This window comes from Chanodichthys erythropterus, chromosome 3 (assembly GCF_024489055.1).
Source record: "Chanodichthys erythropterus isolate Z2021 chromosome 3, ASM2448905v1, whole genome shotgun sequence".
NCBI lineage: Eukaryota > Metazoa > Chordata > Actinopteri > Cypriniformes > Xenocyprididae > Chanodichthys > Chanodichthys erythropterus.
In genome coordinates, this window is record NC_090223.1 from 61,873,863 (window position 1) to 61,889,657 (window position 15,795).

Below are 15,795 nucleotides of genomic sequence, written 5' to 3' on the forward strand. Positions count from 1 at the left end.
GAAATAATTGAATAAATATGCCAACACTTAAATATAGAATGAATGTTAAAATTAGTGGAATACTTCATGGTTGAGAAGAAATGTATGTTGACAGAAGTACATGGACAGTATATTATTTAAGAAGAAAACATTTTTGTGCACATTTTTGTTTTTAGAAACCTAGAAAGAGTAATATTAATCAGTGGATAAGTATGATGATAGCACAGAGCATATAGGCCAATAATATTTAGAGAGAGTCGTTTAAAAAATAGATGATGGAAACTAAGAAAAATATATGCCTCACTATCTATTATATTAAATTGCAATATTTTCTAATATGTTGAAAGAAGATAAAGAGAAGATTTGGACTGAAAAGAGAGAAACTGGGAAACTGAGAAAGCAGCCAAAACTATAGTTAATTATATGTTATTATAGAATACAACATAATTAAATTAATAATTGAAAATCAGCTAATTATGAATAAGATGTGCTAGTAGACATATTGTAGTATTTGAAATGACAAGTCATTTTGCTGTGATTGATGCAGGGTGTTTGAACACAGCAAGAGAACAGATAAGGAGGACAAACAAGCTCTCATTAGAAACCAAGAGCACTGAACGGCCTTGAGTGAGTCTGAAAACCCTGAAAGAAGGGGGCAGAAGTAGCATAAGGAGTCCTGTATAGTTTGTGTATGCTTATTCAGTTATAAGATAGATTATAGCAAGTAACGACAGCAATGCATCCAGCAGCACTGAGATCTTAGCTGGGGTCACTGAAACCCTTTAGGAAATACTGGAACTCAGGAGAGCTTTAGGGGGAAAACCCTTGACAAGACCATTTAATTTCTGGGGTGTGTTGAGGATTACAAAAGTATAAGATGCCACTAGAAAATGATGTACCAAAGGATGAACCTTATAATGGGGATTTATGTAAAGATTTATTATAATAAATTACTTTATTAAAAGTATGATTTACACTTTAAATACTTAAAAGCCATTGTGTGAATTAGAAACATTATTGGCTTCAGTTGACTTTGAAATATAGTTTAGGAAGCGGCTGTCGGCACTTGGTGTAATAGCAATTAGATTGTGTTTGTGTGAAAGTAGTATAGTTTATTAGTGTAAAGACATTTGAAATAGTATATTAAGGAAGTTAAAATATGTGTTATGGTAACTGAAGATGAAACTCTATGATTGTAGTGCGGGTTATAAGATACATTTGTAAATTTTTGAATTTAAAATATGAAATGTTTAAATTATGGTGAATTTTAAGCTTGGGAGACACATTTTGTTTACAAAATTGACAATGGGAACCTTATTGGAACTAATTTTATTGATTTAGAATGTATTGATTTATTGATATAGAATGTATAATTTATGTTTGAACATAATTCAGAAAAATATCATAAAGACTACTGTTGATACAAAGGATTAATTACTGGATAGTTTTGAAAATAATGAATGTACTGAATGAATAATGAATGAACTAGAGAAACCATTTTTGTAATGTATTAGTTGTAATGTTAATATTTACTATGTATTATATGTAAATGCAACAATAAGTGCAACAATTTTGAATGAAATGTATTGCTTGAAAATATTTCACCCAGAGTTTGGCAATTAGATATACCTTGTGCACTGTTTGAATTGGAGTTTTTTAAATTTGTAGCTGGAGCAAGAAACACCCCATATATTAATTTTGTGCCCAAAAGATCCGAGGGAATGCAGTTGGCCCAAGTTTCCAGGGTACATGGCCTGGAAGCTCAGATCCCCTTTGGCTTCTGCAAACTGTTTAAGCCAGGGGAGGAGCCGCACCTTCCTTTGGGAGGACCTGAAGGGTGCTTGAAGTAACTAATGGATTCTTTGTAAGATCCAAATTTGGCTTATACTAGAAAATCAAGCAGAGCACAAAGTTTTGCCCTTAAATGATTCTGTACAGAAATATAATTGATTATTAAAATTATGGGAACCAGAAAACTGGGTGAAATGTTACCTGAATGTGTTACTAACCAATATGTTTAAGAATTGTGAACAAATGTACATGTTACTGTTAAAATTTAAAGTGAACAACGTTTGTGTGCCACAACTATGCTTGAATAATGATGTTGAATAATGAGTCAGGATAATTGCATGAAGGGGGTGTTGTATTATATCAAGAAAATGCAATCACCCTGCCTCCTTGTTAAGGTTTTGGATGTCTGTTGCTACACATTTGACCAATGTATTAAATATTAGGTATTGCTTACAATATTACTGTCATTTATATTGGTTTGTTTCTAATGTATGTATTATATTGTATGGCCAGAGATGTACAGTTAGATATGTGTGTGTGCCTGTCCATGAGAAGGAGGAGCAGAACTGGACTGCAGCACACAGAAGTGTGTGTGGTTCTATGTGTGTGTGCTCAAGGACACAGAGAACTGTGGTTCTACTCCAAGAACCTTATAATGACATCAGCCATCTTGGCTGAGTTTACTGGAGTCCAAGGACACAAAAGCCAGACAGCTTGCTCCTGTGAGGCCTTGAGAAGTGTCTGGAAACTTTGGGAAAGTTACAACGTACGTCAATCAAGAAGATAACAACGTCTGCAATAGACAACACGAGTATAAAAGACTGATGAGTTGATTGCCTCTTCGGATATTGATACATCAGTACCCCTGACGCCTAGAAGCCCAGAGCTGAGGACAAGAAACCCCAAGCTGAAGATGGGAAGCCCAGAGCGGACTACACCTTTGACTCAAGAGTGATTACTGTATTTTATACTTTAATGATGAAGTTTTATTTGCCTTTACATTTTTGTTTATTATAAAAGAAAAGTAACCAATTAAAAGAAATTTAATTGATTACAAAAGCTGCCTACCTTGATTATATATTTACTCATAGCTTGATTTATAGTGTTTTAAGACTTTGAACAAGAACATACCACAGAGGAGTCTTCTGACCAAATTGTAAGTAATTTAAAATGCTTATAATTTAGTCCAGACTCGACTTACTTTACCTAACCTGAGAATAATAAATAATAAGGTTAAAAGGTGTTAAGATCAAAATTCACACCGCAAAACAAGGGCAAGACGAAGACCTCTTGTACCAAGCCTGAGAAGGACAGGACTTCTCATTGGTCCACAGGCAGTTTCTGCCCTTCACCCATCTAGAGACTACTTCCTAAGGTTCGCCAGAGACCCGCCATAAAAATTCCTTGGGACTTTAGCAGAAATGGGTGAAACAAAGATCCATCCAAATCCATCCAAAACTATGTATGAAAACCTTAGAACTGATGCAAACTACACATCCATTTCATACTTATTCACAGAAATAAGTATTCTCAGTGACAGCTATTTGTAGTGCAACATCTGATACAAATACAGCTGTTAATGTACAATTGAATGACAGTTCAATCTTTTTCCATCATGTTTAGTCTCTATTTGTTTAGAATATTGCCAAAGGTATTCTGGTGGTGGTTTGGAAAGTGAGAAATGCATTGGTAAACTTTAAAGACACTGTAAAGTGTGTGTCCCCTCTGATGCCAGCAGCCAATCACAGCACTCGAATGGAGAAGCGCCAAAATGCAATCTCCTCCTCATCAGAAAGGGATAAAGGTACCCTTTCAACAGACACTCCTTGATCTGAGTCTGCCCTTGAAAGGGGGAGGACATAACAGATATAGCGTTCTGGGTCTTAACTCTGTAAGGAGTGAGACATTAACAGATATACTATCCTGAGTCTGTCCTGCACTGGGATAGACATTAACAGATACACAGTTCTGAGTCTGCCCTTTTACAGGGGAAAGACATAACAGATACACCGTTCTGGGTCTTAACTCTGTGAGGAGTGAGACATTAACAGATATAGCGTTCTGCGTCCTGGCTTGCAAAGCTAAGACACTAACAGATACAACACCGTTCTGAGCTTCTGGTCGATCCAGAAGAGACAACAACAGATCTCTGAGTCTACAGCTTGTGAGGCAGCAGCAGAGACGACCACGTTCAGAGCCTCCAGCTTGTGAGGAAAGAGACATCAACAAACACTACGTTCAGAGTTTCCGTCCAGTGAGACAGTGACGACATCTGCAACAAGGTTAAGCTCAGGAGAGCAAACCTTCACTTCAAGGTACCTTCGTCTGCGTGTTCCAGATTGTTAAGGACCTTCTGCACCTACACCAGGGCCTCATCTGTGTGTTCCAGATTTTAGGACCCTTTGGTGCTCCAGGAGATCAGCATCCCACAGAGCTTCGTGTTCAAGACTGCTGAAACAAATTTGGCTCCTCTCCCCACTGCATTATCACCCAGCACAACCAGTGGAAAGATGTTACCGTCATCGGAATCAACCAAGTGGAATGTAACTATCACTTAACCAAACCTCTTTCCAGAGACCTTGGCATTGTTGTATATTATCAGTATATAATTTCCTAATTCACATTAGATGTAATATAGTTGATGTTAGTTAATAACAAATAATCTCTTGTTTATTTGTTTGGTGCATAATAAGGTTCTCCACCTTATTATTTTCAGAGAAACAGTTTATCTTTCCATAAGATAGCGTAACTCTTCCATAGCCACACCCAACTTAATCACTTGTATTCTATGTATCTTATGCACTTTATTCCTTTATCATTCATGGTATTCATTTAGTAGTTGTGTTAGTTATTCTTGTTTATCTTTTTGTTAATAAAATTTATTTTATTACACTTGTGTCTTCCTTGTGCTGATAATACAGAAGAGGCTCTACAAGTTAGCAATATCACCAATCTTTCAAATAAATCAGTTGACCACTTAACATTAACTTTAAATTAATGAAGAGCCCCTGTTGAGAGTGTTCTCATACTGTCATTAATACCTTAATTAGTGCCCTGAACTAGGGAAAGGGGGGGAAGTGGTCATCTGATGTACTCATAACCACACCTTAAGAGACGTGTGATCCAAACTCACAACGTCAGCGGTGACATGAGTACCAATCCCTATTTTACTTCGCGTCCTTGGATGGACAAAGTTAAAATCACTACACTGCATTCATCAACCCTGTTACCAAAGTTACTGTAAGAAGAGATTTTGCTCAAGTTACACTCACAACCCTGTCAGCCATTCTGGAAAGTTCATTTACTTCAAACATTTTGGTGTTTACAGTTTATTCCTAAAAATAACAGTGTTGAAAACTGTATTGAAAATGCCTAAATTCTGGTAACACTCCTGTAAATTGTGAACCAGATATGAAACAAATGTAAAATAATTAGATTGATCTGATTAATGTTGTTCATCATGAATGGATGAAGAATAAACACCAACCTCTTTGTTCTTCAGTATCTTCAGTGTGTTTCATTCTGCAGGGTTCTGGATCACTCGTGTTCTTTGCATTTTTCAGTTCTTCCTGATGCTTTGGTGCTCATCTGATGGGAATATCCCAACATTTATTGATGAACTGCAGTGGGAGGAGCTTCACTGATGATGTGACTGTTGTGGGAGGCGCTTCATTAAGTGAATTGTAGTGGGCGGGGCTTTGTTGACTGAACTGCGGATTGGCTGGAGGAGCTGATCTGCCCAAATCAAAAATAAATCAGTTATTGTGTTTGTTTTTATAGGGTTAAGATAGATATCAATTTGATATCATTAGATATCAAACTGTAGTGTCTGCATTAAATGAAATGTACAAAAGCGATTTTACATAGAAAACCCACTAAATGAAGTGTTTAATGTTTCAAATGACTTTTGTGAAAACCAAATGTTTTAATGTGCCATCATCATTTAGTGTAACACATATATTTAATGCTAAAAGGAATCAGTTATTTTGACCTGTATTTAATAAAACATATTAAAAAGAATAAGATATCTCATATTAAATTTCATTATTTTTTTTAATTATTAAAAAACTTCTTGCTGACAAATGAGTGAAATCTAGTGGGTTGAAGGAAAGTGGCAAAGTCTAAAGATTTAAAATGACAATTAAAGAGTATTTTAATTGTCAGCTGATTCTCATTCTAAATATGCCTGAAATATGCTTTTTTCCCTTTTGTGCTATATTAACCCTTTTTGTATTTCACCCATAAACTAAATGCATTCAGAATTTATATTGGTCTATCGTAAAGCAACTGATGCTAATTCAGAACTTTATTCTGTTTCTCCATTAAAATATTGACAGATATTTAGAAAAGTGGTAAAGAACTGTAAGAAAAACAGTTAAAAGCACAAAGACAAAAATAATTGTTCATATTTGAGGTCCACAAATCCCCTCAGTCTGTTGACAGCAATGAAATGAGCTTTAAGTGTCAATTTACAGCAGATCTGAAGACATCAGCATAATAAATGAGGTGAAAACAGGAACTATTGACATGAAATAAAGAGTGTTTTCAGCAGTTTCTCTGTTAATATTGATGATCCTCAGACTATCAACACTCATTCAACAAGACATTCAGATCATTAGCAGATCATTTAACTTTATTCTGAGTGTTTGCTGTTAGAAACACATTATTGGAGTCACAATGTATGAGAAAATCCTATAAACTGCTTTAATTAAAGACAATACATTTATTTCTCACAATGTGACCCCAATAATACAAAAACAAACACTAATGACGCTCATCTTCATCAACCACTGCTGCCAAACATTTTACCAAATTAAAACAAAACATTTAGTTTTAGATAAATTTATTTATTTAATTAATTGCACAGTGTAGTGATTACTTAATCACAATTTAATCGCATGTCAAATTTGGCTGAGAAATTATCCCCAAAAGATCATCTAAGAGACATTTCAAAAAGTAGCTTTAAATATTTTATTTGATTCAACATGAGGATGAGTAAATGATAATTATTAATTATTATTATAGAAATATGATTTATTTACTCTAAAAAAGAATTTAAAACTGCCAGTAGGTGGAAGTAAAAGTCTTAATGAGTGAGTTATTGAGTCCTTTCCAATCATTCAATTCATTCAAACGGCTTTCAGGAATGAAGTAAATGGCTCTCTTTATGAGTGCACATCTGAATAATTGATTCACCCGATTGATTCGCTCAAAACGCAGATTCATTCAGAAACAAAACGAAACACTGTTTAATAACAACCTCATACTAAATTAAAAGCAAAACATTTATAATAGTTTTAGATGAATGACCATATTAATAAAAAATATAAACATGTTCCAGAAAGTGACAAAGTAGTTCCTTATGCAATGATGTCCATACAGTGAATGAAAGCTTTAAAAAAATTGCAAATAGTTAAAGTAGAAATCTAAAATCTCCGAGTTTTTCTCTAAGTGAGATCTTTCCAGCAGGATTTGTGAGTCTGAGACGTGGAGAGTTTTCAGTTTCTGCACATAAAACTGTTACATGTTAAAGATCGAATTACTTTATTACAATGAATCTTATCATAAAATCAAACCATGTGTCATGGTTATAGTTAATTCATAGTTATTTAGCAGCAGTGGTTGATGAAGATGAGTGTCATTACTGTTTTTTTTTAAATTTGTATTATATTTTTGTATCAGTATTATCTTTTAATAGAGCAGTTTATAGGATTTTCTCACACATTGTGACTCAATCAGTTTCTAACAGCAAACACTCAGAATAAAGTGAGATGATGTGAATGTCTTGTTGAATGAGTGTTGATAGTCTGAAGATCATCAATATTAACAGAGAAACTGCTGAAAACACTCTTTATTTCATGTCAATAGTTCCTGTTTTCACCTCATTTATTATGCTGATGTCTTCAGATCTGCTGTAAATTGACACTTAAAGCTCATTTCATTGCTGTCAACAGACTCGGGGGATTTAATGACTACAAATATGTACAATTATTTTTGTCTTTATGTGTAGAACTGTTTTCCTTACCATTATTCATATTTGGAATAATTTAGTTACATTATATTCTGTTATCATTTATATATATAAAAAAAACATGTAACTGATATTTTTTTTATTTTGGCAGATCAGCTCCTCCCACACTGGGATTCATCATCAGTGAAGCTCCTCCCACAACAGTCACATCATCAGTGAAGCTCCTCCCACAGCAGTAGATCAATAAATTCTGTAATACTCCCATCAGACAAGCATCAGGAAGAGCTGAAACCAGAAAAGACTGAGTTTATTAAAGAGGACAGAAAGAACATGAGTGATCCAGAACCCTGCAGAATGAAACACACTGAAGATACTGAAGAACAAAGAGGTTGGTGTTTATTCTTCATTCATTCATGATGCTGAACAACATTCATGTTGGAAAGATTCAACTACATGTTTAAAAAAAAAACAAAAAAAACAGTAATATCAGTAAACACCAAACTGTACCAAGTAAATTGACTTTCCAGAATGGCTGACAGGGTTGTAAGCTTGACTTAAGCAAAAACTGATTTATAGTTATTGATAAAGTTGTATTTTTCATAAAATCTAGAAGTTATTCATAGTTATATAGATTATAACTTTGTAACTTAGTAACTCCGGTAACAGGGTTGATGAATGTGATCAACACTGTATAGTTTGTTTAAAAATGAGACAATGGATTGAGATTATGTCCTCCCATCATGCTGTAGAAAGAGCCCAGATGATGTCACTTCCTGGGCGTCACAGTTTTAAGAGGAAAATTCACTTGAGTTTGTTTTCAGTGTCCCACATTCTCATGTGTGGAAGTCTGTGAAAGACAAAGTGTGACCAACCCTTAATAATTAAAGTTTTAGTAAAATAAATATCAATCTAAAAGTTGGCATTAAAATATGACAATAATTGTGTCATTCATCAACATATTTAATAGTTCTCACTACAGAAACAAGGTGATTTGTCTATAATGTTTTAAATATAATAATTGTTTCAGGGACATATAATAAATAGATAAAAAAGCATCAAAGTGATCAGAATATTTCATAGCAGTTGTCTACTTCAGTACATGAAGGTTCACTTTTATGTTCTTTCACTTCATAATCCTCATTTTGAATTACTTTAATATACTGAAAATTAACTTTTTTTTGTAATTTCAGAGCTGATGGAAGAGAGTGAGGAGAGTGAAGAACAGAGTGAAGTGGAGGAGGAACATCATGTCAAACCTGGAGGAAAACCTTTGAGTCGCTCAAAGACTAAAAAGACATTTTTAAAGAAAAGAGACAAGAAATCTTTCACCTGCATTCAATGTGGAAAGAGTTTCTCAACCAAACAACATCTTAAGGATCACATGAGAGTTCATACAGGAGAGAAGCCGTTCACATGTGATCAGTGTGGGAAGAGTTTCTCACAAAAAGGACATCTTAAGAGGCACATGAAAGTTCACACTGGAGAGAAGCCACACACATGTGATCAATGCGGGAACAGCTACAGTCAATCATCAAGTCTTAAAGCACACATGAGGATCCACACTGGAGAGAAGCCGTTCACATGTGATCAATGTGGGAAGAGTTTTACAACAAAACAACATCTTGAGATTCACAGTGCAGTTCATACCGGAGAGAATACGTTTGCATGTAATGAATGCGGCAAAACATTTCTCTGGGCATCAAACTTGAAGAGACACCTGAGAGTTCATACAAAGGAGAAGCCACATTCATGTTCTGTGTGTGGAAAGAGTTTTTCACAATTGTGTAGTTTACAAGAACATGAGAAAACACACACTGGTGTGAGAGAGTACATGTGCTTTGAGTGTGAGAAGACTTTTACTACAGCAAGATGTTTAATACAGCACCAGAGAATTCATACTGGAGAAAAACCTTACAAGTGTTCACACTGTGACAAGAGATTCAGTCAGTCATCATCTCTGAAAATACATGTGAGAATTCACACTGGAGAAAAACCTTACAAGTGTTCACACTGTGACAAGAGATTCAATGAGAGGATCCACAGCAAAGAGAAGCCGCACACGTGTGATCAGTGTGGAAAGAGTTTCTCTTCTAAAAATCAACTGAAGATACACATGAAGATCCATGCAGTGGAGAAACCACATCACCACAGTCTGAAATCATAAGTAGTTCATCTTTATGTGCTGAGAAAAAAGTAGTTTCCTTACAGCCACAATAAGCGGCAGGACAGTTTGGTGGTTGCTTAGTGTCTGCTTGAAAATCTGAATCTTCTCCTGAAACTACAACAGTGATTTGATCGTTCTGTTAAAACAGGCTGTATGGATTCTTCCCTTAAGGTCATTGTGACAAACTAGTGACTTACACTTAGTGAACAAACTGCCATGTTTCTATCATTGTCATTTACAACATAACAATAAAACATCCTACAACTGACTATTAACTTGTTGTTGCTCATCTTCATTCGTTCCATGATAAATCTCCCACCATTTCCCATCATCATTCCTTCAAACTTCTGCAGTAGTTCTTGTACCTGAATGTCTGATTTACTCTTGATATTGCAACAGTAAAACTGTCCTTCACATTCAGTCAACAGCATGATCTTTCAGTTTAAAATGTTCATCAATGCCTGTTCCAGATCCTCCAGTTCATCTCCATGCGTGAACAGAATCATGATGTACTTCTGAATTTCAGGACCAAATAAACACTTCCGAATCCAGGATCTTATTCTCATTTCCCACAGGTTCCCCTAGAGCAGTGGTTCCCAACCACATTCCTGGAGGCCCATCAACACTGCACATTTTGCATGTCTCCTCAATCAAACACACCTGATTAAACCCATTAGTAATGATTTAAAGATCTAAAATGGGTGCGTCAGACAATTGAGACATGCAAAATGTGAAGTGTTGGTGGAATGTGGTTGGGAACCACTGCTCTAGAGGAATGGTGAGCAGAACTGAGACCTGCTGAACAACCAGAGACCAGCTGCTCTTTCATCATCTCCAGCTGCTCTTCATTCAGATCTGGATCCAGTAGATCTGGAGAAATAATCACATGCACCTGCTTTTCTCCCATCTGTGTTTTACCATCACACACTTTAGACTCATGCTCTTTAAACCTGGTATCTCCCAGTATAGTGTTTCCAAATGAGCTTTTCCCAGAACCATTTCTGTCCATTAGAAGATTATGTATCACTGGATTATCTGGACAGGAGTTGGTATCTGAAAAGTCTGAAACAAAAACATGGAATATGTGATTTAAGTTAATGTCATTCTTCCCACTGGAGGTCAAGAGCAAGAAAAGAAAATGTGTATGTTTCACAATCAAATATAAAATATTGCTTTACGTGTGTAAATGAGTCTTAAAGCAGAAGCATGTGAACCTTATATCCACTGGAATAAACAACTGCAATCATTAAAAAAAAAAAACAAGTTACAAGTGATCAATCCGATCAGCTAATCTAAACAATGATCAATCAATATTGGAATGAAATGTTTTGATGTTTGACCTGAGAGCCTGTTCACATTCAAACTGGATTGAGTCTGAATCAGTGTTTTATTAGTTAATTAGTGTAACACCACGCCAGCAGAGGGAGGCCTCTCCTGAGTACTGACTGTGTCTCACTCCCTCTGCTTCTACTCTTAGTTCCTGTTTGTTCAGTATTTCAGGGTGTGGCTGTGCACTTGCCCTTTGCGAAGTATTGCGAGTTTATCTGCCTTACCGAGCGTTTTTCTCTACTCCTGCCTGTTTGCTTAGTGTATGATTCTGCCTGTTTACCCTGATTACGTCTGTTGGATTTTCCCCTTGCTTTGGTAGCCTGATTTGGGCTGATTATTGTGTTTGGACTTTTTGCCTGTTTACCCATTTCTGCCTTTTGGATTCCCCTTATGTTTTGTTTTGTTCATTGCAACTACTTCACGCAATAACCTAGAATATTGTCTAACACTTGATGGCTGCTCCGTTAAGTCTTCGTCGTCAGCTAGAAACCTGGGTGTGCTCTTTGATACCAATCTTTCATTTGAAGGCCATGTTACTAGCATCTGTAAAACCGCATTCTTCCATCTTAAAAGTATATCTAAACTACGACACATGCTCTCAATGAAGAATGCAGAACAGTTAGTTCATGCGTTCATGACCTCAAGGCTAGATTACTGTAACGCTCTACTGGGTGGTTTTTCCTCCCGCTTGATAAATAAACTACAGCTTGTACAAAATGCAGCAGCTAGAGTTCTTACTAGAACTAGGAAATATGACCATATTAGCCCAGTTCTGTCATCACTGCATTGGCTTCCTGTTAAACATCATATAGATTTTAAAATCTTGCTAATTACTTTCAAAGCACTAAATGGGTTAGCCCCCCAGTATCTAAGTGAGCTCTTAAAGCATTATAGTCCTTCACGTTTATTGCGATCTCAGAATTCAGGCCAGCTGATAATACCTAGAATATCAAAATCAACCGCAGGTGGTAGATCCTTCTATTTGGCACCTAAACTCTGGAACAATCTTCCTAGCATTGTTCGGGATGCAGACACACTCTGTCAGTGTAAATCTAGACTAAAAACGCATCTCTTTAACCTGGCATACACATAACACATTATCAATTTATATTTTCAAATCCGTTAGAAGGATTATTAGGCTGCATAAATTAGGTCAGCCGGAACCGGGAACACTTCCTATAACACCAGATGTACTCGTTACATCAGAAAAAGAATGGCATCTACCCTAATATTAGTCTTTCTGTTTATCCCGGGGTTTACCGTAGTCAACCGAATCCGGGCCATATCCAGCTGAAACCAAGGACCCTTACCCTAACGATCCTCAACTGGATGGAGCTGAAATAAATACTTTGATTGTTGCGATCCTATCAGACTTATGATAGCAACCTGAATCGTAACAAAGCACTGTTTGCCAGAGGAGAGCTGGCCCCCAACTAAGCCTGGTTTCTCCCAAGGTTTTTTTTTCTCCATTTTAACAACTATTTGCCACTTGTTTGCCACCTGATGGAGTTTGGGTTCCTTGCTGCTGTCGCCTTTGGCTTGCTTAGTTGGGGACACTTGACATTTGACTTGACATTTGATATTCAATAGTATTCTTGACATTTATTCAACAGTGCTTTGATCTGCCTGCATTGACACTACGCTTTAAGAGCTGCTGTGCAGCCAAAATTATGTACCAGTTATCAATGTAAAGCTGCTTTGACACAATCTGCATTGTAAAAAGCGCTATATAAATAAAGGTGACTTGACTTGACCCAACCATGCAACCCTCCTATCAAGATCAAAGCCATCGATGATAACACCACTGGGGAAGGAATCACCCACCAGACCAAGCCATTAACTCTTCAAGTGGGTTTATTCCATCAAGAATTAATCTCCCTATACATCACTGACTCACCTAAGCATGAAGTAATTCTCGAATTTCCATGGCTATACATTAAAGACCCCATTATTTCTGGGCATCAGGGTGAGTTGATTAATTGGTCCAACTTCTGCAGAAGTCATTGTTTTTCCCAAGTCCCCCAACCATGTTTAACCATGAGTATTGATAGCCCAGAAACGAACAAGACTGTTAACATCCACAACTGTTATAATGATCTGGTAGAAGTCTTTAGCAAAACCAAAGCCACAAAATTACCACCTCATCGCCCTTGGGACTGTGCTATAGAGTTACTGCCCAACGCCATGCTCCCGGAAAGTAAAGTCTGCCCACTGTCTGTAAAGGAGACCCAAGCCATGGAAGATTATATCGAAGAAGCACTAAGCTCAGGGTCCATCCGACCCTCAACTTCTCCAGCTGCCGCAGGGTTTTTTTTTTTGTCGAAAAGAAGGATGGAGGGTTGAGGCCATGCATTTATTATAGGGGACTCAATAATGTTACTTTTAAATTCCGCTACCCCCTTCCATTGGTTCCCTCAGCCTTGGAGCTGCTCCGTGAGGCCACCATTTACACTAAACTTGACCTACGGAGTGCCTATAATTTAATCAAGGAGGGTGACGAATGGAAAAAAGCCTTCCTCACTACTACAGGACACTATGAGTACCAAGTTATGCCGTATAGGCTTGCCAAGTCTCCCGCCGTATTTGAGTATTTTATTAATGAGATATTCCGGGACATTCTGAACCAGTATGTAATATCTTACATTGATGATATTTTGATCTACTCGAAATCCAAAGATGAACATGTCAACCATGTCAGAACAGTCCTTGCTCGTCTACTCTCAAACCAGCTACAGGTGCTGGTCATATAATTAGAATATCATCAAAAAGTTGATTTCACTAATTCCATTCATAAAGTGAAACTTGTATATTATATTCGTTCATTACACACAGACTGATATATTTCAAATGTTTTTTTAATTTTGATGATTATAACTGACAACTAAGGAAAAAATCAGTATCTCAGAAAATTAGAATATTATTTAAGACCAATACAAGATAGAATTTTTAGAAATCTTGGCCAACTGAAAAGTATGAACATGAAAAGTATGAGCATGTACAGCACTCAATACTTAGTTGGGGCTCCTTTTGCCTGAATTGCTGCAGCAATGCAGCATGGCATTGAGTTGATCAGTCTGTGGCACTGCTCAGGGGTTATGAGAGCGCAGGTTGCTGGTGGCCTTCAGCTCTTCTGCATTGTTGGGTCTGGCATATCGCATCTTCCTCTTGACAATACCCCATAGATTTTCTATGGGATTAAGGTCAGGTGAGTTTGCTTGCCAATTAAGAACAGGAATACCATGGTCCTTAAACCAGGTACTGCTAGCTTTGGCACTGTGTGCAGGTGCCAAGTCCTGTTGGAAAATGAAATCTGCATCTCCATAAAGTTGGTCAGCAGCAGGAAGCATGAAGTGCTCTAAAACTTCCTGGTATACAGCTGCATTGATCTTGGACCTCAGAAAACACAGTGGACCAACACCAGCAGATGACATGGCACCCCAAACCATCACTGACTGTGGAAACTTTACACTGGACCTCAAGCAACATGGATTGTGTGCCTCTCCTCTCTTCCTCCAGACTCTGGGACCCTGATTTCCAAAGGAAATACAAAATTTACTTTCATCAGAGAACATAACTTTGGACCACTCAGCAGCAGTCCAGTCCTTTTTGTCTTTAGCCCAGGCGAGACGCTTCTGATGCTGTCTGTTGTTCAAGAGTGGCTTGACACAAGGAATGCGACAGCTGAAACCCATGTCTTGCATACATCTGTGCGTAGTGGTTCTTGAAGCACTGACTCCAGCTGCAGTCCACTCTCCCCCACATTTTTGAATGGTTTTTGTTTCACAATCCTCTCCAGGGTGCGGTTGTTCCTATTGCTTGTACACTTTTTTCTACCACATCTTTTCCTTCCCTTTGCCTCTCTAATAATGTGCTTGGACACAGAGCTCTGTGAACAGCCAGCCTCTTTTGCAATGTCCTTTTGTGTCTTGCCCTCCTTGTGCAAGGTGTCAATGGTTGTCTTCTGGAAAACTGTTTTTTTAATTCATTTTTTTAACTGCCTATTTTGGGGCATCATTAACAATGCACTGATTTACACTCGACCCCGCCCCCTTAAATCGCGTCTTCCCTGCCACACGAGCTCTCGACTATATTACAGCGCATTTACAAAGTTCACACAGCTAATATAACCCTCAAATGGATCTTTACAAGATGTTCGTCATGCATGCTGTATGCATGCTTCGAATTATGTGAGTAAATTATTTATTTGGAGGTTAACGTTTGAATCTGCATGAGTTTGAGGCTGTCCTCCGTGGCTAACGGCTAATGCTACACTGTTGGAGAGATTTATAAAGAATGAAGTTGTGTTTATGCATTATACAGACTGCAAGTGTTTAAAAATGAAAATAACGACGGCTCTTGTCTCTTTGAATACAGTAAGAAACGATGGTAACTTTAACCACATTTAACAGTACATTAGCAACATGTATATCATGTTATCATGGATCATGTCAGTTATTATTGCTCCATCTGCCCATTTTTGCTATTGTCCTTGCTTGCTTACCTAGTCTGTTGATTCTGCTGTGCACATCCAGACGTTCTGCCCTTTCTAATGGCTTGAATA

General features: G+C 37.1%; 2 pseudogenes; one reads left to right on the plus strand and one right to left on the minus strand.

Moving 5' to 3' along the window:
- Positions 1–15,795, minus strand: part of LOC137007702 (uncharacterized) — a 1,237,067-nt pseudogene that overhangs the window by 532,147 nt on the left and 689,125 nt on the right.
- The window catches only part of LOC137006355 (zinc finger protein 845-like), a 72,102-nt pseudogene continuing 64,378 nt past the window's right edge, over positions 8,072–15,795 (plus strand).